Source organism: Canis lupus, chromosome 23 (assembly GCF_048164855.1).
Source record: "Canis lupus baileyi chromosome 23, mCanLup2.hap1, whole genome shotgun sequence".
Classification (NCBI taxonomy): domain Eukaryota; kingdom Metazoa; phylum Chordata; class Mammalia; order Carnivora; family Canidae; genus Canis; species Canis lupus.
This window is the reverse complement of record NC_132860.1, coordinates 8259807-8283459: the sequence shown is the minus strand read 5'-3', so window position 1 is coordinate 8283459 and position 23653 is coordinate 8259807. Positions and strand designations below refer to the sequence as shown.

Below are 23653 nucleotides of genomic sequence, written 5' to 3'. Positions count from 1 at the left end.
AGGTCCTTTATAAACAGGCATTTAAGCAGCTTCCTCTCCTGCCAGTTTTGCTATTTTCTTCTGTTTTTTTTTCAGTGCCTATAAGCAAAGCTGGAGTGAACATTCTTGTCCGTGCCTTCCCATGGGCAGGGGGGGCGCCTCTTGAAGGCAGGTATGGAGAAAGAGAACCACAGAGGCCCAGTATTTGAGTGTTTTACATTTTAATAGATATTGCCAGATTGGCTCCGAACCCCACCCACAGGGGGTGGAGGGGCAAGTGCTGCTTCCTTATACATGTGCCAATAGTTGGTAATACCAAACATTTCCATGCTACCATTCTGGTGGGTGAAAAAATAGTATTTCATTCATGTTTGCACCTTCATTTCCTTCATTACTAGTAAATTTGAGCATATTTTCATATTTCCACTGTCCATTCAATTTTCTTAGCTGAGAAATCACCTAGTTATGATCTACCCATCGTTCTTTTGGGTTAACTTTTTCTTATTGATTTCAGGTGTTCCTTATGTAATCTAAATGGGAATCTTTTGTCTCTGTGTTTCTCAAACACTTTCCCCCTTGCGCTTTCATTTTAGCTTTGTTTATGGATGTCTCTTCTAGGGTGGAGAAGTTTCCTTTAGAAATAGATTCACCATCCTTTTCCTTTTTTTTTTTTATAAATTTATTTTTTATTGGTGTTCAGTTTGCCAACATACAGAATAACACCCAGTGCTCATCCCATCAAGTGCCGCCCTCAGTCACCCCCACCTCCCGCCCACATCCTTTTCCCTTTAAGGACTTTGCTTTCTGTATCTTGTTTAAGGGGGGGGGGGGGGTCTTTATTCTCAGGATGAGAAAGCCCAGCCCTTCCGTTTTATCTCACAGGTGTCTGAACCCCATTTTAGACTATAGCCAAGGCCTCTGTGTACTTGAAAGATAAAGGGTGCACTTTACTGGTGCTGATGTCTGCATCTCAGAGAGGATTGTGTCCACTGGGCCTGGGACATACCTGGTAATTTTCATTCCCGGGGAGCTGGGACGACTCCAAAGGCTTCCTTGTACCCCTCCTACAGGCAAGACCGGGAGTCCCTTTTGCCACCAGAGGCCTGTGTGGGACCTGACTCCCTTCTGACTATGTTGCAATCGTTTATGGTGCTGACACTCCCATCAGACTGGCCAAATCTCGAAAACAGGCAGTCTTGCTCGCCTCTAAATTCCCGATGTACAGCCTGGCCTTTCGAGACGCTCGGAAAATGTTTTCTCAAGTGAATGAATGAGGCACTAAGGCCCTGAGATCTTCTGGGAAATGGAACTCTCAGTAACATGGATGCAGACACAGGCCAGCTCAACAAGACAGGCTGGCACAGAAGCATCTAGATGCTTGCTTGTCCCTCCCTCTAGGCTGTATGCGTCATGACAACAAAGAGTCCACGTTTACTGCTGTTACCCTCATACCTAGAAGAGGGCTTAGAACCATATATGCCCCCCCCCCGGGCATAATTATGGAATAAATGAATGAACTACAGATAGATTTCCATCTGTCTTCTCTCTGAAGACACTAACTGGCTTGATTTTCTGGTTTTCTTCCCCTCCCAGGGAGGAGGAGGCTCATCTTCCTCCGCCCCCTCCCAACACAATGGTGTACTGCAGATGCATTTTGCAGATGTAAGCCTGAACCTCAATGTCAGGCAAGCCAGAAGTGCACTCCAGAGAGCAGGGCGAGCAGTCGGCCAGAAACACAGTGTGCGGATGGGCTGAGAGCAGGTGAGAACTTGGCCGCTGAACTGAAACCGTAGGGCAGAAGGTAGAGGCTACTGTGGTCTATTTTTCTTTTGATTTATTGCTTTTGTAAGAAGTGGCTCGTGTACCCAGAGAATTACGAAGGTAACCTAAAAATCCCTCTGAATCCTGCAATCCTGGGGGAACCACTGCTGACATTATGAGCATCCTTGCAAGAATTTCTGTATGCATGTGTCAGGTTACGTTCACCTACAAACGACAGACAACCAGAACGATGATGTAAGCATGATCACAGCTCATTTCTCTCCCACGTGGAAGTCTGCATAGGTGGTTCGGATTGGCAAGGATCTCCACGGTGCCAGTCACCCCGGCTCGTTGTCTTGTCACTCTATTGTATGTGGCCTCCAGCTCATGTTCCCAAGGACTGCATTTGCAATCTAAAAAAAAAAAAAATAGATTCCAAGAGAAAGGCCAAAGGAATACATATATTTCTGCTTATATCCCATTGGCCTGAACTAAGTTACGTAGCTGCAAGGGACATTGGGAAATGTAGTCCTTGTTCTGGCAGCCCTGTGCCCAGCTACAGATCCTATTACCATGAACAAAAGGGGAAACGGGTACCCAAGGGTATCTGACAGTCTCTGTCACAGGGTCTGGGTAATATTACATAACAGGATCACAGAGACAGCATAATATAGATTACAGGCTCTGGAGAGAGCCGTGGGTGGAAATCTGGCTTAGCCACTTACTCTTCAGTTTACTTGTCTGTAAACTTGGGGATTATAACAGAACAAACCTATTCCATAGGACTGTTGTGATGACTGATGAGCTAATATACGAAAAGGGCAGCACGGCACCTGACAACTAGCTCTCAGTCAAGTGGCCTGTTAATCTTCTGCTTTTCTTCTTTAACACTCACCAAAACAGCATGAATAAGGTTCTAAATCACCATCTATAAACTTGCTTACCTTATCCTCTGAATGACACCATACGATTCCATTATATGGAGAGGAAATAATCTTTTTTAAAAAAATATTTTATTTATTTATTCATGAGAGACACAGAGAGAGAGAGAGGCAGGGACACAGGCAGAGGGAGAAGCAGGCTCCATGCAGGGAACCCGATGTGGGACTCGATCCCGGGACCCCGGGATCACACCCTGAGTCAAAGGCAGATGCCCAACTGCTGAGCCATCCAGGGGTCCTGAGGGGAAATGATCTATTTAACTAGTCCCCTCTTCATCAGCATTTTAGGTTGTTTCTAATTTTTACCATTACCAATGAAACGTGTCGTATCAATTTTATTTTGTCCTTGCATGATTATCTCCTTAGGGTAAATTTCTAGGTGTGGGATAGCTGGATCAAGTTAATGTAATTTTTTAAATAAGAAATGACATATATTATTAACAGCTAGCTCCTGAGGACATGGGAGCTACAAGTTTTGAGTACCTACTAAGTGCTGAACCTTGTGCTAGTTGCTACAGAGGGTCCAGAAATAAGTAAGCCATGCCCTGCAATCGGGGAGGAAATGCAAAATTCGGATGCTGTGAGTATTGGTGACCTGGGGCTCAAGCCATTGTGGGAGTCTGGGAAGGTCTCCCTGAGGACTTGCTATGTCACATGGGACCTGAGGCCCAAATCATGTGTGGGTGTGGGGAAGGGGAGGATTGGAGCAGGAAAGCATATTCCGGGGCGGGGGGGGGGGGGGGGGGGAGGAAAACGGGTGTTGAACTGATAAGCTAATGGCTAAGAACATACACCCTGGAGCCAGAGTGTCTGAGTCCAAGGCATGGCTCTGCCTACTTACTACCTGCGAATGACTTCTTCATGCCTCAGTTGTCTCATCTTTACAATGGGCATGATAGTAATTATAGGGTTCTACTCGAGACTGAATAAGTTAGTGCACAGAAGTATTTAGAAGAGCTCCTGGCAGCTAGAAAGCACACCGTGTCAGCTAGTATTAGTGCTTTCATCTCCCTGCCCGTCCTTAGAAGTCAGCCCAAGACTGAGAGTTCAACAGTCAGCGTCAAGGCCACCCATTTGTTTTGTGAAAGGGTTTCCTCTTTCACTCTTCCAACATGTATTACGGAACCCCTCCTAGAGCGTATTTTGCCTAGGCTTCGAGAAACAAGTGGCTGGTGGTAAGAGGTATTTGAAATTAAAAATCTGGGCAGCCCAGGTGGCTCAGCAGTTTAAGCACCTGCCTGCGGCCCAGGGCGTGATCCTGGAGTCCCGGGATGGAGTCCCACATCGGGTTTCCTGCATGGAGCCTGCTTCTCCCTCTGCCTGTGTCTCTGCCTCTCTCTCTCCTCTCTCTGTGTCTCTCATAAATAAAATCTTTAAAAAAAATTAAAAATCTCCCACAAACAGAAGCTCATGTAGCTACGAAGCAGTCTGTGTTGTGCAGAGAAGCACAGGGTGCTCTGTGAGGGCTGATCGGGGGCCGTCCAGCGAGGACACTGTGAAGAAGCCAAGACCTAGGGGGCAGGGGGGGGGCGGGGTCCAGGGAGAGAGGAGACTGGCCGGCCGAGGGAGCAGCCTAAGGAAGGACCCCGGAGGGCCTGTCTAGCACATCAGAGGGACCCAAAGCAGTGAGCTAAAGGGCGAAGTGAGCCAGGGCAGAGGTGCAGAGAGGTGCAGTGGGAGGCAGCCGCTGGGCCACAGTTGCTCTGCAGCCCCCAAACAAGGCCTGCCCTTGGACTCTCAGGGGGAGCGTGCAGTCTGAGTCCCATCCTGAACACCTGTGTAGCCTCTCCAGGGTCGTCATTTTTGCCAACGAAAGCTACCTTCCTTCCAGCCACTAGGTCCTCAAAACTTTCCTTGCACTTGCTCCCCCAAAATCCTGAAGCTTAGCTGGGAAGTCCTGCAGACCAGCACGTTTGAAGGAAAGAAACAACGTTTACTGAAAACCTATTATGGACCAAGGACTGCTCCGAGCCTTTTAGCCATCTTACCTCATTCACTGCCTGAGAGTATGCAAGAAGTATTGCCTTCTTTTGATAAATAAGAAAAGAGAGACTCAGACAGCAGAAGTAACTTGCCCCAAGTCACACAGCCTGTCAGGCAGTGGTCAGGTGTCGGAGGGCAAGGTGTGAACAATCACCCCCTATCGCCCAGACCATCGGGCAGGCGTGGGCTTGTTAGATCTCAGGAAACCACTTCGCTGTGCAGTTTCAGGCAGCAGCAGGCCGAAAATTACAGAAACCTCTTTTCAGCCAAGTGTAGAGTTCATTAAGCTGCAGGGAGCTCTTAATATCTTCAGCATTTCTCAGCAGCCCTATGCTCCATGAATAAAGGAAGGAACTAATACCCATCCCTAAAAAGGTGAATGAAAGCCTTTGCTATCTAAATACTGCAGATGAGCATCTCCCCCATTTGGCTGCAATTACCTCGGCTGGTCCCAAGTTACATCACTGCTAGTGAAATGATTAACAAAATAATGGTAATGATACCAACGGTAAATTAAATGGAAATAAAAGGAGCTCAGTGTACTATTCAATTTCCCACTTGGGGACCACTCCTAAGTTGTGTACTTCAGCTTCCCGCTGGGAATTTCCACATGTAAATAAATATGCCTGGTTGAAACTGCAAACTTAGACCTCTGTACGGGGCTAACACTGAGTCCTAACCCTGGGATTGCTTCTCCCTCCTGCCAGGGAGAGTTCCTGAGGCTAATGTCAGTGAAGATGGATTTCCCCCTCCCCCCAAAATGTTCCAGTGAATTATGTAAATAGAGACAAACACCTTATAGGACTGACCTCTGTCACAGAATTTGACAACCTCCTGCCCTACCAAACCAAGTGGAAAATTGGATTTAAAGAAAACGAATCAGGACTTCCACTGCAACCCAGATGCTTTGTGGTATCCGGGTTCTCACCACCACAAATCAACACAACCCCACCAAGAGAAATTACCAGCAGATGTGACAAGGAATGGGCATGGCAGTTGGGGTCCACTTCGTGTCATCAGCAGATACCTGTCTTGTCAAAGGCCCTTTTATTAGGGTTTCAGCCATAGTCATTGGGTTTTTTAATAGTTCACCCTACACGAAGATTGAGAACTCTCGATTTAAAATCCAGCTCTGCCTCTTATTAACCATGTGATTTCAGACATATTACTTCAAAAGCTTTCTGGGAACCATTTCGTCATCTTTAAAATAAGGATAATAATAGTACCTATTTGACGATGTAGCTTTGAGAAGTGGAAAGGGAATGAATACACGTTGCAGTGCCTGACCCAGACTAATTGCTCAAGAAATGAAGTCTGTTCTTACTGCTATTAGATTCCAATTAAAGGTTGATTCCATTTCAGGATTAGTGTAAATTTTGTTTTAGATTCTGATTTTTAACATGGCTGGAGACTGTCTTAGGTCTTACAGTTATACAGATATCAGGCAATATAAAATTAAGTTGTTCTTTTAGGAATTACTTACCTAACACTTATTAACAATGTAATTTGGAGCAAATCCTACCTTCATGGGGTCTTAGCTTCCTTTTTTTCAACTGAAATTGGACAAAGACAGACAAAATTATGAGTCATAGAAGATAAAATTAAGGAGAGATGTGAAATTATAAGACTTAGAAAAAAACATAAGAGTAAACTTTCATGACCTTGGATGAGGCAATTATCTCTTTCATATGACAAAAAGTGTACAAGTGATAAAAGAGAAGAATCACAAGTTGGAGTATATCAGAGCTGAAAACTTTTGTGCTTCAAAGGGTACCATCAAGAAAGTGCAAAGACAACCCACAGAACGGTAGAAAATATTTGCAAATCATATATATTGGATAAGACTTGAATCCAGAACATATAAAAAAAATACAACTCAACCAAGAAGACAAACAAAACAATTTTAGAATAGGCAAAAAATTTGAATACACATTACTCCAAAGAAGACATGCAAATGGCCAATAAGCGTATGAGAAAACACCCAACATCACTGGCCAGCAGGGAAATACAAATGAAAACCACATGAGATAGTACTTCACACCTACCAGGATGACTGTGAAAAGGGCAGACAGTCACACGTGTTAGGGAAGAGGTGGAAAAGTTGGAACCCACACACGTTGCCAGCATAAAAATGTGGAAAGGTGCAGCCACTTTGGGAAAACAATCTGACGATTCCTGGAAGGATAAACAGAGAGTTACTTAATGATCCAGGAGCTCCACTCCTGGTAGCCAAGAGAAATGAAAACAGATGTCCACACGAAAACTTGTACAAAATATTCACAGCAGCATTATTCATAATAGCGCCGCAGTGGAAACAACCCAAAGGTCTCTTAACTGATGATGAACCTTGAAATCATTAGGCTAAGTGAAAGAAGCCAGTCACAAAAGACTACATACTATTAACTCCATTTTTATAAAATGTTCAGCATAGGCCAATCTGTAGAGATAGACCTTTAGGCTGGAGGTGGGAAGGTTTGGGGGAAAGTAGGAAATGACTGATGGTAAGTACAGTTTCTTTGGGGGAGGGGTGATGAAAATGAATTTTTTTAAATTTTTTTTTTATTAACAAAGATTTATTTATTTTAGTGAGGGCAGAGGGGAGGGAGAGACAAACCCAAGCAAACTCCCGGCTGAGCAAGGAGCCCAACAAGGGCCTCAATCCCACTACCCTGAGATCAGGACCTGAGCCTAAGCCAAGAATTGGACCCTAACCCACTACAGCACCCAGGAGCACCAGTGATAAAAATGATTTAAAGTCAGATTATGGTTGGTCAACTCTGCAAGTATACTAAAAACCACTGAATTTACATTTTAAAAATTAAATGGTCTGGACACGACCTTGCCCAATTTAACATTTTATAGAATAGAAGCAGATCTTGGAATGGAGCTGGGCCCTGCAAGGAAAAGAATCACACTGTGGACGGCGACAAATCCAGCACCCCACTATAAAAATCAGCCAATTCACGGGTTAGCTGCTGCATAGGCGCCTAATAACCACTGACGTTTGATGGGAGCTCATCATGTATGCCTGGTGCTCTTGTAAGACTTTCCTGGAGTCTCACTTAATCCTCACAGCAGCCCTAGGAGGGTTCAGATGAGAAACTGAGGACCGGAGGGTTGCAAAGACAGGAAGTTGAGGGGTTAGAAGCAAACGCAAACGGCCTGATTCCAAGGCCCGTGGCCACACTTCTTTCCATCCTGCCCAGCTTCTTCTGTGCATCTACCTGGGTGCAGGCCACGTGTATGCTCCATCAGCAACCAGTGCACAACCGAGCTTAAAATAACCTTATCGTTTCTCGCTTTTCAAGCCGTGAATCCGCTTTCCTGCCTTCACAGGCCCCCTGCGATCTGCTTGCAAGGCACAGCCTCCGGCCTCCTTCCCGGGGCTGCATCTGCGCCTCTTGTGCAAACCGGGCTGACGTGCTCCCTCAGGGTCCCTTGCTGACCACCTGCAGCGGAGCAGCTGCCCAGAGGGTGGCTGGGGCCCCAGACGCTGGGCTCTGGGAGGTGGGAGGTGGGAGGTGGGCTACAGAAGCCCCGAAGAAGCCAGGCGGCACAGGGCCCTGCCCACACCCCACACCCCCTCCAGCGTCAACGCCAGAGGATGCCTGGGAACTAGGGTCCTGTGGTGGGAGCTCCCCCTCCACCTGCTGCAGCCCCTCCCTGGCCTCCTCTCCCTTCTGGGCTTGAGGCCCCTCCACCTGCCCCAGCCCCTCCCAGGCCTCCTCTCCCTTTCTGGGCTTGAGGCCCCTGCACCTAACCCAGCCCCTCCCTGGCCTCCTTTCCCCACCTCCACCTGCCGCAGCCCCTCTGGGGCCTCTTCTCCCTTCTGGGCTTGAGGCCCCTCCACCTGCCCCAGCCCCTCTGGGGCCTCCTCTCCTGCCTCCACCTGCCGCAGCCCCTCCTGGGCCTCCTCTCCCTTCTGGGCTGGAGGCCGCCTCCACCCGCCGCAGCCTAGAACATCCGCTTACTGCGTGCTTACACCCGAGAAAGCCAGGTGCGGCTCCGGAGCTTGCTGTAGGTAAAAGCAGGGTTGGTGCCCACCCTGGCACGAGCGGCCAGGCCCCATGTGGACAGCTGGGCCTCCGCCGTGTGAGTGGCCCAGGAAGGCCACTCAGCCGTGTCTTAGGTGTGTGACCCAGTCTCCGAGGCCCAGGGGACCGCCGTGGGCACCAGAGGCTCCTTTGGGACGACTCTTCCTTTGCAGGTAACTAGTGCTTTTGCCAACCAGTTGTCAAGGTCTGTGTTTTAAAAACAAAGAACAAAACAAACCAACCAGCACCCAAACCCTAAAAATCCAGCGTTGTATGATGACCTCACCCGGGGTGACCAAACAGCCCCGAACACTGGGCCCCCTCCTCCTCTATATCCCGACTTCCTAGAGGGATCCGGGTGGGGGCAGGGTGTGAGCCCAACCTTGAGATTCCCTGTCTACAACCCATTTCCAGGTGGGTCCAGAGAGGGCCCCAGGGCCATGTTTGCACCCCCTTCCTGCATGGCCTGATCTCCCAGAGTCATATTCACTTCTCTAATGAACGTGTCTTTAACTGGCAAGGCAGCGCTGAGCAGCCATGAAGAACATGACCGTGCAGAGCCAAGTCAAGATGCAAATCAACTGCCTCCAGTCCCGGCACCAAGGGGCAAGGAAGCACCGAGGAACCTAAGGTAGTGGAGATAATTTTACTTTCTGGGACTCCAGGGAGGTAAAGTAACACAGGCATGGACTTTGATAGAGCACTTGAAGTGGGTGGGGTGCTGGGACCTCCCAAACTCCCTAGCCCGAGTCACAACAGGTTAGTGCCTCCTTCTTACCTGGGGTAGTCCACAGGTTAATTGAAGAGGAGGCAAGCGAGGGCCAGAGCTGCTTAGGCAAGGAGCAAGGAGCCTGAGGCCTGCTCTCTGGGTTCATCCCAGGCTTTCCCTGCCCAGGCTCAGTGTCTAAAGGCCTAAAGAATGTCTGATTGAAGAGACGTCTAGTTAGGAGGCTTCCGAAGTCCCCCAGACCTGGTTGGCTGGTGCAGCCTGTCCGTCCCTCCCTCCCGCCCCCACGTTATTCAGGCTACCTTTCTGCATCTGTAGAATGTGGGCCAGGACCTGCTGGGTCAGCCTGTGATTTAGTGACTCACTGTGAAACCCAGGCTGAGTAATAGAACCTGAAGCTCTCTTCTTGTTCATTTTCAGGATGGTTCTCTTGGGTTTGTTTATTCCTCGGTCTCTCCTGATTCTGGCCTGAAAGAGCTAAGCCACAGTCAGATGATCAAAGCAACTGGTGCAAGACAATTGCTTTGATTTGCTGTTTGCTTCAGATCTGGATTACCAGCTGTAGCCTTTCTAATCAAGCCTCTCTGAGCACAGGATTTAAACATTGACAGGTACCAGGGCCCTTAAAGTCATCTGTTCTTCCCAATTTGTCCCATGACCCTGTTTCTCGAAAAAAATCTTTTGTATACCTTCTTTACTATCCTGAAATGAAACAGAAGTAATATAAGCAACCTGTATACGTGATTTTTAAAAATCACCCTAATACCCTTATATTACATAGGAGAAGTTGAAAGAGAGTAACGTATTAGGAATAACATATACTTTACTATGGACATGTTTGGGTACAACCCGACTAGGGACATAAGGAAGAAGTCAGAGCCTATACCTATGCACAAAATGATGTAGAGAATTCAAGGGATACGTCTGCAATAAGCTCCAAACGTACATGGATCCAGGAGTGTTGTATTGGTGACTCAGACACCACGAGTAGTGTCAGTTTTCCAAAATGAATTCTAGCATTCATGCTTCAGAGGTTCATTTTGCACCTGCCAAAATGAGTTCCAAAGGAATTTAAACAACTCTTGATCAAAATAATAATAATAATAATAATAATAATAATAATAATAATATAACCCCACAAATTCTCCTTCCTAAGTATCTGTTCAAGAGAAATGGAAACACATGTCCATGCAAAGACTTCAGGAATGTTGACAGCAGCATTATTCGTAACAGCCAGAACAGGGAGCCATTCCAAATGTCTATCAACTAGTGATGGGCTGAAAAGAAAGACGTGGTACACTTTGGTGGAATACCACTCGTCACGGTAAGAAGCAAGCAAACTACCGACCCATTGCACAGTGCACCTGAACCTCAAAAAAAAAAAAAAAAAAAGTTATGCTAAGTAAAAAAAGGGAAACACAAAAGGCTACATGTTGTATGATTCTATTTATGTGAAAATTTTTTTTAAGATTTTATTTATTTATTCATGAGAGACACAGAGAGGGAGAGAGAGGCAGAGACACAGGCAGAGGGAGACGCAGGCTCCATGCAGGGAGCCCGATGTGGGACCTGATCCCGGGACTTCAGAATCACGCCCTGGGCCAAAGGCTGGCACTAAACCGCTGAGCCACCCAGGCATCCCCTATTTATGTGAAATTTCTAAAAAAAACAAATCTATTGAAACAGAAAGCAGATCAATAGTTGCCCGGGGGTGGAGCAGGAACTGACCACAAACAGATACAAGAGACAGAAATGTTCTGAATCTGCATCGTAGTGATGGTTGCCCGACTTACCCAGTTTACTAACATCACTGAATTGATTAAATACTTAACTGAATAGATAATGCTTTAAAAATGAGTGAATTTGATATAGCAAGTAAACCACAGTTCAATAGGACTATTTTTAGGATGTACCCTGCCCTTGATTTATATAGGAATTCCAGTTTTCAAAAATTCGATGTCTACCGGTTATGCCAAAAATGAGTTGTATTTATATTTAAAACAGAGCCTGGTTCTAGCATCAGCTAATCATGGACAAGTTTTTCCTGTCTGTGAGTGTCCAGTAGGACATGGAACAGTTGTGAGGGACAGTTCACTGTGAGGGGCTGTCTGGTATATTTTAGGTCATCTGTCATTCCTATCCTCTGCCCACTAAATTCCAGAAGCAGCCTCTAATCATCGTGACACTGAAAATGTCCCTGTAGAAGTCCAAATCACCCCCTAGGAAGTGGTTTCATCCCCACTGATAATTCCTGATGTAGTCCAACGTCACATGGGGAAACTGAGGCCAGGTGAGGGGCAAAGACTTGCCCCAGGGGCCCAGACAGGGCCCCAGACAGAGTTAGTGCTTAGCTGCACTTGACCCAGACGTTCTGAACCACACTTCAGAGTTCTCTGGCCTATATCAGACCTCATCACTCTTGGTCTTCTTTCTCTCCGGGCTGCTCCGTCCTCCTGGTACCTACCACGTAAACGGCTCAGCCTCATTCAGAGTTATAGAACAGAAGAGGCAGGCAGGGACCTAGATAGAGATGGTCAGTATTATACGAGCACAGGAAATTCATCCTCCGGGAGCTCAAGCAACGAGGGCCGCTGGTTCTATGAATATCAAACGTGAAGCTCCAGGGAGGGTATGGGCCCGGGAATGTTGGACACGCTCCACGCAGGCCGCGGCTCCAACCTTCCCCCCCTTGGCAAACATCACAAATGGACTGTGGCATGCCTGCCTTTGGAGACTGGATGCCGGGCCCGCCTCTTTCTCAAGACTGTCATCGTTAGCTGCAACCTTCAGAAGAGACAAATAGTTACTGTCCTAGAGATGCCGGGTCCAGAGAAAGGAAGTGGGCCGGGTGCAGGCATGAGACAAAGAGCCACCACTAGCCCAGGAGGAGGAGAAGGCTTCTGGGCATGATAAACAAAGGAGCAGACCAAAATGAAAAGACCAGGCAAGGACACCGAAAACAACATTTTAGGCTTTGGTTTCAGACAGATGGGTCCTCAGAGAGCAGATGCTCAGTAACTGCTTGATGAATGACCACTGAGAGAAGAACAGGGACTGTCTGTCCTGGTTTTATAGCAACCTCTTGGTCAGAGCCCAAGTAGGTAGGCGTGTGCTGCTCCCCAAAGTGAGGCTCAAATCCAGAGGTCTCGGAAGCTGATCTCATAGCCTAGGCTCTCTGGAGGGTCCTTGTTTTATACCAGAGGAGATTCAAGCCGGACCCCAGGAGTTCTCCAGCACAGACGGATGTGATCACAAGAAGAGGCTTCTCTTAGAGGGAACCAGAGAGGCCCATGCAATGCCTGAGATTTGGGGAAAGGCGTCTAGTGGCTGAGTGATGAGCGCCTTGGAGTCAGACATGGGTTGAGATCCCAGTGTTGCCAGTTATTAGCTTTGTGATCTTGAGCAGGCTGCTTAACTTCTCAGAAGTCATTTTTCTCATCTCTGCATGGGATCTAACTCAGCGTGTTGTGAGGATTAAACGAACGGACATTCATCTGGCTTGTAAATATTCATTTATCTCTCTGCCCTTTTGAAAGTAACCATGGAATGTAGCTAGGACGGCCGGGATCCCAAGCTTCAGGGGTGGGTCACAACTGATCTCATCACTCGAGATAACCCCAGACCTGTTGCTACACTGACCAGTTCAGGGATGGCTTACCTAGGCTGTGCCAATCAACATGTGGTTTTCTCCTGGTTGGTTCAGTTGGGTTCAGTTAGTAACGTTTAGAAAAGTTGGGTAGGAGGAGGACTGACTCTGTTTCTCTCTATTTCTCCTCCTACATATGAATGAGGCGTTATATGGTCCCAGTTTCTGCCAGAAGCTATTTTGCATCCATGGATAAAATGTCATCTGCAGAAAGGCAACACATGGAGTAGGGCCTGTCATTACCCGGGTTTTACATACAAGTACGCCAAGGCTCAGGCAGGTTAGCTAGATTGTTCAACAGCTACAGCTACTGAGCGGTAGAGCTTAGTCACGGAGAAAGCAAGCCGGGCCCCTGATCAAACCCTACCTGACCCCGTATCATCTGTCCCTGGATTTTTAATGTGAAATCCGGATTGTTACTTAAACCATAAAGGGTTAGCACTTTTAAGTGCTCAATAAATGCCAGCAATCAGATCAAGAGGATCACTAATTAAAAACCAAAAGAGGGTTTGACATTTTCATCCCAAGGTACCGCACGATTTTCCCAATGGCATTTAGCTATTTCACAGATCTATCGAACAAATTAATTCAACAAATAACGATGGAGTTCCTACTGTGTGAGCAGCCTGATGCTAGGTGCGCAGTTACAGTGGTGGGCCAGACGGGTTAGGTCCTGCCAGAGGCACAGACGCACCGGCCTGGAAAGCCTCGCCCCATCGCCACCCCTCTGAGAAGTCTCCTTCTTGCTGAGCTCAAGGGGTGACCTGCATGCCCCCACGTCTGTGCATCCCTGAAAGGAAAACCTTGCACACACGTAGACACTCTGCATGAAAGGCACGTGGCTTTCAGTGTGAAGTTGGCAGGATTCACTCTTCTTCCTGCCTCCACACACACTCCACCGTGGCCGGGTGTACCTTCCTGGCCTTCCTCTCCCCCTTCGCCTTCATCTGCTTTCAGGACTTCACCGGCAGCTCTCTACGATGCTTCCTGGCTGAGGCAGAGGCTCACGGTCCTCCTCGTGGGACCTCACCTCCATTCCCTGACCCTACCCCCTTCGCCCCTCTGGGTCTTCTGGCTTCAGGCCGTCACCTTGCCCTGCCTTCCAGGCTCTGCCCGCTTTTAGTTTACACTTACCTGCAATGTCCAGCCCACTGCTCTGTCTCAAGGGCTCTCTTTAAACCTGCTCATATCTCTACGTGCCCACCGGTGGCTTATAGGGGTTCTGAAGATAATTCCACTATGCCTGCATTCCTGACTTCTGTTGTAGCTCCTGGCCCCCGGCCTAGACTTGCCTCGTGCCTACATAAATTCCTACCTTTAACATAATGGGGACAGTGACTTGTCCTGACTCCAAAACCACATTGCAGACGAGAGGGAAAAAAAAAACACGCTGCATTGCCATCCCATTTCCCCCAGCTTTGCTTTTCCTTTTGTTATATATGCTGAAAGCAAACAAGTAACACATGTTTCAGGAGGAAAATTCACATTATAGCATTTGATAAAGTGGAAAGTGAAAGCCTCCCATCTGTCCTCCCTCAGGCCCTCTCCCCAGAGGCAGCCGTGCTGCCAGTTGGCTTTGTAGCTCTGACCCGAGGTAGTCGTGGGTTCTAGAGGCATTCAGGTCCCAGTAGCTGTAGGTGGTGCACAATCTAGCTAACCTGCCTGAGCCCCGGTATACGTGTATGCAAAACTCAGGTAATGACAGGTACTACTCTTAAAGTTGCCTGAGGTGAGGGTGGAGGGACTAAATATAAAAAAAAGACCATACAGCACGTAGAAGACTGATCAGCATATGGTTAAATGCTTAATAAATGTAAATTATTATTCAACTCATTTTTAGTAACAGCCATATAGGGATGTCTTCTGTGACAAGCTCATGTGCTTTAGAGATGCACTGACCAGTTACTCCGGACTCGTGATCCAATACTGAGAATGGGCGTTTGAAGTTGGGGCCACTTAGAAAACTCAGGACCTCTGGCTTTGGTTTTCCTGTTTGCAATCCAGGGACGTTGTTCATCCCAGCTTCCAGGGGTCCACATGCTGGCTAGAAGATACTCTAAGAGACCGTTGTCTAGCAAAGGTCACTTCTGCATTCTTCTAGCCGTGTTCTCAAACCACGCACCCTTTCCTTCCCCCCACATGCCATGACCTGGGCAGCCAGCACTCTGGTGGCTACCTCTGCCCTGAGCTGCGCTTACTAGCCGTTAGCATTAGAAGACTTTCTCCCTGTTCTTTAGCATGCGAGGCTCGCAGCGCCCTTGCTCCCTAGCAGGTTAGAGCAATCAAAGTATGTTTGCATCGTTCTCTTTTCCGGAGAAAAAGAAAGGAATGAAGCAACAGACCAGATGGATCTAAATTGAACACCCTTTTCTCGGCACTTAATTTCCTTCACACCGAGCACCAAAGTCGTTTGGCGGCCTTCTGGGAATACTTCCCCAGCAACGCCTGGAGTTGTCACCATTTGACCGCCGTAAACCGTGTAGAGCCTCATGGGGCTCAGCTCCCCACGCAGCACCAAGGAGCACGATCAGAAACTACCGTTTACCCTGGGAAAGCGTCCCGTAAGTGGCACCGACCAGTCTTCCCCAGTACCACCAGGCCCCAAGCAGCGCTGACGGCCGTGCTCAGCAGAAGATCAGGGGAGACGGAGGCCGACCCAAGGCAGCCCCTCAGAATCCAGTGCCCCACCGTCCCCAGTTGGGACGTCCACCCTCTGCTGTCGCTCGTTCGCGGTGCCACCTGGCCGTCTCCAGGGCAAAGGCAGAGGAACAGGAGGTGGGATTCATAGTCGCTCTTTCTTCTTCACTACCCGCATCCGCTCAGCTGGCTGGCCAAGTCTACCCAATGGCGGGTCTCATATCCGTCCCAACCTACTTTCTAGTTCAACAAAATGTATGGGAACACTTGGGGGCTTTGTCCACACTCAGCTGAAAGAACAAATCCTAACAATTTTATTTATTTATTTATTTATTTATTTATTTATTTATTTATTTATTTATTTATATTTTTAAAGATTTTATTTATTTATTCATGAGAGATAGAGAGGCAGAGACACAGGCAGAGGGAGAAGCAGGCTCCATGTGGGGAGCCTGATGCAGGACTCGATCCTGGGTCTCCAGGATCACGCCCTGGGCCAAAGGCAGATGCTCAACCGCCCAGGGATCCCCCAATCTTCCTTTTTAATTATGTGACCTCCAGCAAGTCCCTTGACCTCACTGAGTCTTGGTTGTCTCATCTGTTAAAGGGGGAAACAGTGCCTAATGCAGGGTGTTATTGTACAGATTGAATGAGGCTGGCATCCACTAGGTGCTCAGGAAATAGCCGGTGGAGGATGAAGGAGAAGTGAAAGGACACTTGCGGTTAAAAGGAATGGGATTGATGTGTATGTTTACTTTTTCTTCTTTCCCAAACCATATTAAAATGGAGATAACAAGGTAAGTATAAGTGTAAACTTACAGGGACATGCAGAACAAAGGCAGCATAACCTTGATCTGTGATCCCTAAATGCACAGGAAACAAAAAAGAAGCCTTCAGTGTATGTAACCCCTTCGCTACCAGTTAGTACTTGCAAAACGAACCACTCCAAAAATGATGGCTCAGAACCAAAATCATTTTATTTGTTCACAGTTGTGTGGAGCCGGTGGTCTGGGCTGGGCTGAGAACGCACTCCTGCAGGTGTTAACTGGGTTCGCTCCTGTGCAGTCGGGTTGGCTGTGGCTGGGCCCCACTGGCTGGTCTGGCTTCTCCCTCCCCGTGGTCTTTCTCTCTGCAGGAGGCTGGCTTTTGCGTCTTCACCCGGGGGTCTCCGAGTTCCTAGCAGCCATAGGATATAATTCCGTGCACACGCTTCTGCTTTGACCCGCACTTGCTAGCATCCCATTGGCCAGTCACAGATTCAGTGTGGGAGGGGACTAGAGAGTCAGGGCACCTTGAGTCATGGGGGACCTTCGTGCACCCTTATTGCACAGCTTCTGAAGCACATGCAGCATCTTCCTCAGCTAAGACGATCTGTGGGACAGACCCAGGTCGCTCTCGATGGAGATGCTCTCCAGTGGTCCTGACAGAGTCAGGGGTAGATCGAAAGAGATAAAAGCAGGTGGGCAAGTGAGGTCAGCTTAGCAGACCAGACACAACGGGAACCAAAGGCTCACGTGGGGGACACCAAGAAGGAAACTGGTTCATGCTGCGGATCCCCAGAGAGTCAGAAATTGAAGGCACCACGTACATCTGAAATCCAGAGCACAGGCGGGGCTGTAGAAGCATGAGCTGGAAGCCGGTGTAAGAGGCGCTGTCCTGCTCCCCTGCATCTTTGGCCCTGCCCGCACAATCCAGTGAGTACCTGTCCATAGCCCAGAGTTCAGATGTACCCAGGGCAAGGTGGAACCAGGGGGATTCCTGTCTTGGGATACCAAGCACTGCTGAGGGTGGGGGCACCATACTAAAAACAGGGGGGTTACTCAGTTAACAGTAAAATAACAATAATAATAACATTAGAAGGTGCCACAGTGATTAACAGAAACTCCGGAGAGAGAACAAAAATGAGTGCAGGAATTCTCAAAGACTTCAATACATATCAATAAAGTTTCACAGTTTAAGGAAATGAGTTCTGAAATTGAAAAAGCCCACTGAGCACTTTGCAGAATTAATTTAAAGAGGAAAAAAAAAACAGAACTAAGGGAATTCACTGTGAATTGCTCAGCGGTTGAGCATCTGCCCTCAGCTCAGGGTGTGATCCCGGGTACTAGGATCGAGCCCCACATTGGGCTCCCTGCATGGAGCCTGCTTCTCCCTCTGCCTGTGTCTCTGCCTCTGTCTCTGTGTCTCTCACGAATAAATAAATAAAATCTTTAAAAAAAGAGAAAAATCCCAACGGCTTCCACAGAGAAAAGATCAAACAAACAATCAACAACGAAAACAGGACACACAAAGGTTCAGAAATCCACATGGCATCAGACTTAGTGGCCACCGTAGGTGCTAGAAGATAATGGACAAGTGCTTTCAAAATCCTGAGGGGAAATGATTTTCATACTAGAATGCCATACCCAAAGTGTAATTTTAGTGATAAGCTAATGATATCTTAGACATTCGAGACCTAAAGAAATTTGCCTTTACATACATCCTTTCTTAGGAGGTTACAATAAATAAGGAAGACCTAGAAATCAGAAAACAGGACCTGCCCATTATTAGCCTGTTGTCTCTTATCTCAAAACTATAAACCCACACTTGTAATAAATATTCCGTTTCGTGGTGCTGGACTGAGACTCTGAAAATCCCTTCCACCTCAGCCAACTGGCTCCCTGTTACTTTGTACTGATGGGGAAGGGGTTGGCCAGAGGGGGATGGGAGGGCTGGAGAAAGAGGAAGGGACTTGCTCCTTCCTGTTGGCTTCCTGTCTGCAGTTCCTGGATCACACTGACCACTTCTTCACCCTGGTACAAACATCATTTTCTTGAAGCAACAGGTGAAGCCGGTTTGCAGTTTTCTCCAACACTTGCAGGATCTACTGTTGTTCTAGAAGTACCAGCACCTGCCGAGCCACTGCCTTCACGCCTTCCTGCACATGCAGTTAAAGTCACTGCTATGGTTTCTGAAACCCAGTGGCAGTGGGAGGAGACCCCAGCACAATGGATATGCATCGGACTGGCAGGCTGCTTGAATGGACAGACCCAATTGGTCACCTTCCTATATCTATACTCTTTGCAGACTGACTTCTAGAACCTTTCACTGAAACATGGAATCTACTCTACACCTTGATTCTGGACTGCCATTGTGACTTGCTTGGCTGGCAAAATGTGATGGAAGTCACGGAGGAACCAGTTCCAACTACCAACCCGCAGGATTGTGAGCTGAATTAAGTGATTGTTGTTTCCAAACACTACATTTTAGAGCGATTCATTGTGCAGAAATAGCTAACTGATGCACAGGCTTAGAGAGCAACCAGTTTGCATTTAGAGCAAGAGGACTGAAGGCTCACCAACAGATATATATTCAAGAAACAAAATGATATCATTAGATAAGCTAATGTGCTTGAATATGTCGAAAGAATATTTACATTTCTGGAGAAGAGTTAAATAATGATTTACTTTTAGATTCATAGAAAGCTAGGCAATTTATAATATAAAAATTGTACAAGAATGACAATGCATCATAATATTTGACAGGCCTCCTCTGTGAATATTCATATAACCATAATAAAGCAAACACTGAATATTGTTTTAACCTTAAATTATAATATAATGATATTGAGGTGTGTGTGTGTGTGTGTGTGTGTGTGTGTGACTCATGGGCACACATGTGATGGAAGGTGAAGAGGAGAATCAGGGAGAAATCTAAATCCTATATTCCATAATTAGAAGTCAAGAAATAGCAGAATGGGGACGCCGCCTGGGTGGCTCAGTGGTTGAGCGTCTGCCTTCGACTCAGGGCCTGATCCCAGAGTTCTGGGATCGAGTCCCACGTCGGGCTCCCTGTGTGGAGCCTGCTTCTCCCTTTGCCTGTGTCTCTGCCTCTCTCTCTGTGTCTCATGAATAAATAAAATCTTTAAAAAAAAATTGTTTAAAAAAAAAGAAATAGCAGAATGACTATGTTGGAAGCATAGAGATAGATTTCAGAAGAAACAACTAAATTAAGTAGACACCTCTAAGGAGTAGCGATATTAGTGGGAGAAGTTGGGACTCTTATTCTAAGTCTTGTGGAGTGATTTGGTATGAGTGTGTGTGTGTGTGTGTAATAAAATTCAAATTTACTTAAACGAACGGCCTTTGTGGATTTCCTTCTGTAGCAATTGCCAACTCACTATTGTGAACTTGATTCCCAAGGCTTGGTTTCAGCAGTTGTCTTTTCGTCGCAGTGTTCTTACTAGCTGAAATGCAGATAATATTCTTCAAAGTCCTCGTGTGTCCTCAGGCCCTTGCCCCCAAATCCAACCACTGTCTTTGGTTCTCCCTCCCAGTTGTGGCGGCCCACCTCTCTCCACCACCGTGTGCATGCCAGGTGCTCAGGACATCTTCCCAACTGGTTTCCCTGACTCTCATCTTTCTTGTTTCCTTCAAATATTCTTCGCTCAGCTGCCAGAAATGATCTTTTTTTTTTTTCCTTTTTTAGAAATGATCTTTCTAAACAAGTCATCTCAGGTCATGGCCCTGTCTAAAATTCTTTATTGATTCTCTTCATCTACGGGACAAAGTATATAATCACCAAAATGGCATGCATGGGCCTTCATGGTCTGGGCTCTCACCTTTCCAGCCTCACCTCTTGCCATCTGTCAAGCTTGTCTCCAGCCCCACTGAGCCTCTTCTCACCCCTTGTTATTGTCATGTTCTGGTTTTCTGCTTAGTTTTTGCACACGGGATTCCCTCTGGCAGGCCCTGTGGGTTACCAACTCAAAATTCACTCTTCTTTTCTTTTTATCTACAGATTCCCAGAAATTCCCTTGGTCTCAGGGGAGGCAGGCCCGAGTCTTATTCCGGAGGTGGGCATATAAGCCAGTTCTGGCTACGGAACATCGAGAAAGGTTTACTTCCTGATAAGAGGAAGGTATGCAAGCAGAAACCTCTCAACCCCATGCTCCCCTCTCTTCCTTCCCTGGAGATGGGCTAGTGACCTGGATCTGCTGTAGAGCAATGGGAGGAAGAAGAGGGGTCCCTCCTGGAACTCAGACTTCCTATAGCCTCAGCACCAATGCTAGAAACACCACCAGATGTTTTACTGTAGAAAAAGGACTCCTTTCTTCTTTATGCCACTGTTGACTGGACGTCACTTGAAGCTGAAAGTATTTTTATTGGATATACCTACACTTCCCAGGCTCAATCCTGCTCATTAAAGAGCTCTGTCCCTGACCCTGTGCACCTGGAGCTTCTTGAATTATTATTGTTATTTTTTTAAAGATTTATTTATTTATTTATGATAGAGAGGCAGAGACACAGGAGGAGGGAGAAGCAGGCTCCATGCCGGGAGCCCGACGTGGGACTCGATCCCTGGACTCCAGGATCACGCCCTGGGCCAAAGGCAGGCACTAAACCGCTGAGCCACCCAGGGATCCCCAGCTTCTTGAATTAGAGCATAATGGCTGAAAGCACCGGTTCTGAAGCCGGACTGCCCAGGTCCATCACCCAGCTCTACTGCCTACTAGTTGGTAGCCTTGGACAAGTTATTTATCCTCTCTGTGCCTCAGTTTCCTCATCTAATAAATGGGGATAAGGAATTATTGACTTTATCTAATTATCACAGGCAGTAAATGAGTTAATATATGTATTTCGTACCTGGCTCCTCATAATCATTTAATATTTGCTGTTATTAACACAAGTTTCATCATACTCAATCACAATAGCCTAATAATCCTCTTCCCTGATAGGTTGTAAAGTTAATGAAGGCAGGGGGTGCATCTGTCTTGTTTATTATATTCTCAGGGTTACTTTACTGCCCAATAAATATTTACTGAATAAGTAAACATAGACCATGTAAACAGTATACAGAAGGTAAACCAAGCCAGACATTAACCCAAACGGAAAGGCTTTGTTCACCTGAAGTCAGTGAAAGGAGTTATAAATTCACAGCTTTGTGAGTTCTAGAAGGCTACTGCAGGAAAAATTTCCCATCGTTGCTTCAAAAGACAAAACACCCATGTGCTCATCAGACCTCCAGTGAGCAAGTTTCATTCCATCAAGAAAAAAAAAACACTAGATCAGCCAAAAGGTCAGCTCAACAGCCAGTGGTGAGCCAGTTGCCTGTAAGCAATTGCCTTGTCCTTGTCCACATTTGGCCTTCTGAAGACGGAGACTGTACCAAAGATAGGCTGTGGGAAATAACAATAAATCAAGGCACAACAATTCCAGATAATTGTTCCTCCAGTATCTTTCTTGGTTTGTTTTGATTTATCAGGCTTTTCCTTGTCATTCATACCAGAAGCAGAGGAACTCCCACTGTCTGCACTGTCTGGGCTTTCGACTCATCCTTACCCCTCACTTGAGCTGGAATGTCATGACACAATTGTCCTTTACTGTGTGTGTGTGTGTGTGTGTGTGTGTGTGTGTGTGTGTGAAAATAGGGAAGAAAAGTCTAGCATGAGCATCGTTGCAATACAAGTACTCACTATTTTCTGGTTAGTATGGAGTTTTTTCCCCTCATGTCTGCTGACAGGTAAGACAGGGGAAAATACTCCCTGGGCCTTCAGAAAGCTTTCACCATTGATCCTCATGATAATTGACTTTCTTATCTCTTTCTTTTCCTTTCACTTTGAGCAATTATGGCATCTTCCTTTGCAAAAGCTCAGTAATTGGAAAACTGGTTTATGAATCTGGTAACCTTTTCCTCCCTAAAGGTTTTTCTCCCCATCACACAGAAAGCTAAGGGAAAGAGAAGAGAAAGGAAAAAATGTATGTATTTTGTGAGCTGTAGAAGGATGAAAATTAAATTTATTTAATATTCCCCTTGTTACTTTTCAGGAACTACTTAAAGAGGGGCACAAGATCCTTTGGATAACAACAAGGCTGAAGCTACATGAGGCACTTTCTTTTAAAAATATATATATTTTTTGGGGCAGCCCCGGTGGCGTAGTGGTTTAGCGCCGCCTGCAGCCCAGGGCATGATCCTGGAGACCCGGGATCGAGTCCCACGTCAGGCTCCCTGCGTGGAGCCTGCTTCTCCCTCTGCCTGTGTCTCTGCCTCTCTTTCTCTCCCTCTCTCTCTGCATCTCTATGAATAAATAAATAAAATCTTCAAAAAATTTAAAAAAATAAATATTTTTTTTGTTATTTGAGTAAGCTCTAGGTCCAAAGTGGGTCTTGAACTTATGACCCCAAGATCAAGAGTTGCATGCTCTACCAACTGAGCCAGCCAAGCGCCCCCTTTTAAAAATACATTTTAAAAAGATCTGTAGCCTCTGCATTGATCAGTCTTTAAACCACCTTCACCAGATGGGATTAGCTCCAGAGACCACCCCATAACAAAGAGAAATAACAACAAAAATAATATTAGCAGCAGCTCACATGCATCAAGGACTATGCTAAGCACTTTATATATATTGCTTCATTCACTCCCCAAAAATCCATGAGACAGGTTCTATTATTATCTCATTTCCTAAAAAGGAAACTAGAGCATAGAGAGGTTAAAAATCACTTGCCTGGGGTCATGGAGCTAGTAGTAGAGGAGCTAAGACCCCCAAACTAGATCTGACTTGAAAGCCCACATTCTCAACCAACGTGGGAACTTATATAATATGTGTTACCAGTATGGGACAGTTATCTAGACCCTTTGTAAAACTGCCTTCAGTTCTCTCAGAGCTTCTCCCCTCCAAGGGCTCAAGATTTAAGAAGCCTTTTTTTTTTTAATCAAAAAGATAACTACAAACAAAGAGTGGAGGCAGGAGGTGCAAGGTACAGCTGGCCCATGTACTTTGCTTGCTCCAGAAGTATTTTTAGGGGCACCTGGTTGGCCCAGTTGGTTGAGTCCAACTCCTAATTTCAGCTCAGGTCATGATCTCAGGGTCCATGGGTTCCAGCCTCGTGTCAGGCTCCCCACTCTGTGGGGAGTCTGCTTAAGATTCTCTCTCTCCAGGCAGCCCGGGTGGCTCAGCGGTTTAGCG

At 46.7% G+C, this 23653-nt stretch overlaps 2 long non-coding RNA genes across 4 annotated transcripts; one reads left to right on the top strand and one right to left on the bottom strand.

The window, feature by feature from the left end:
• Positions 1 to 1560: 1560 nt before the first annotated feature.
• LOC140614670 (uncharacterized) lies at positions 1561 to 22753 on the top strand. Of its 3 annotated transcripts, none has more exons than XR_012015463.1 (4): positions 1561 to 1740; positions 9113 to 9329; positions 9846 to 10036; positions 20488 to 22507. It is a non-coding gene; the product is annotated as an uncharacterized lncRNA (long non-coding RNA). The 3 variants fall into 3 exon arrangements; XR_012015464.1 differs by lacking the exon at positions 1561 to 1740 and adding an exon at positions 22515 to 22753 and having other exon boundaries at positions 8514 to 9329; positions 20488 to 20607; XR_012015462.1 differs by lacking the exon at positions 1561 to 1740 and having other exon boundaries at positions 8514 to 9329.
• On the bottom strand, positions 1671 to 14352 carry LOC140614671 (uncharacterized). Its single transcript, XR_012015465.1, has 4 exons — positions 14206 to 14352; positions 6710 to 6839; positions 6148 to 6217; positions 1671 to 2153 (listed from the first exon to the last, which is right to left on the bottom strand). It is a non-coding gene; the product is annotated as an uncharacterized lncRNA (long non-coding RNA).
• Positions 22754 to 23653: the final 900 nt, after the last annotated feature.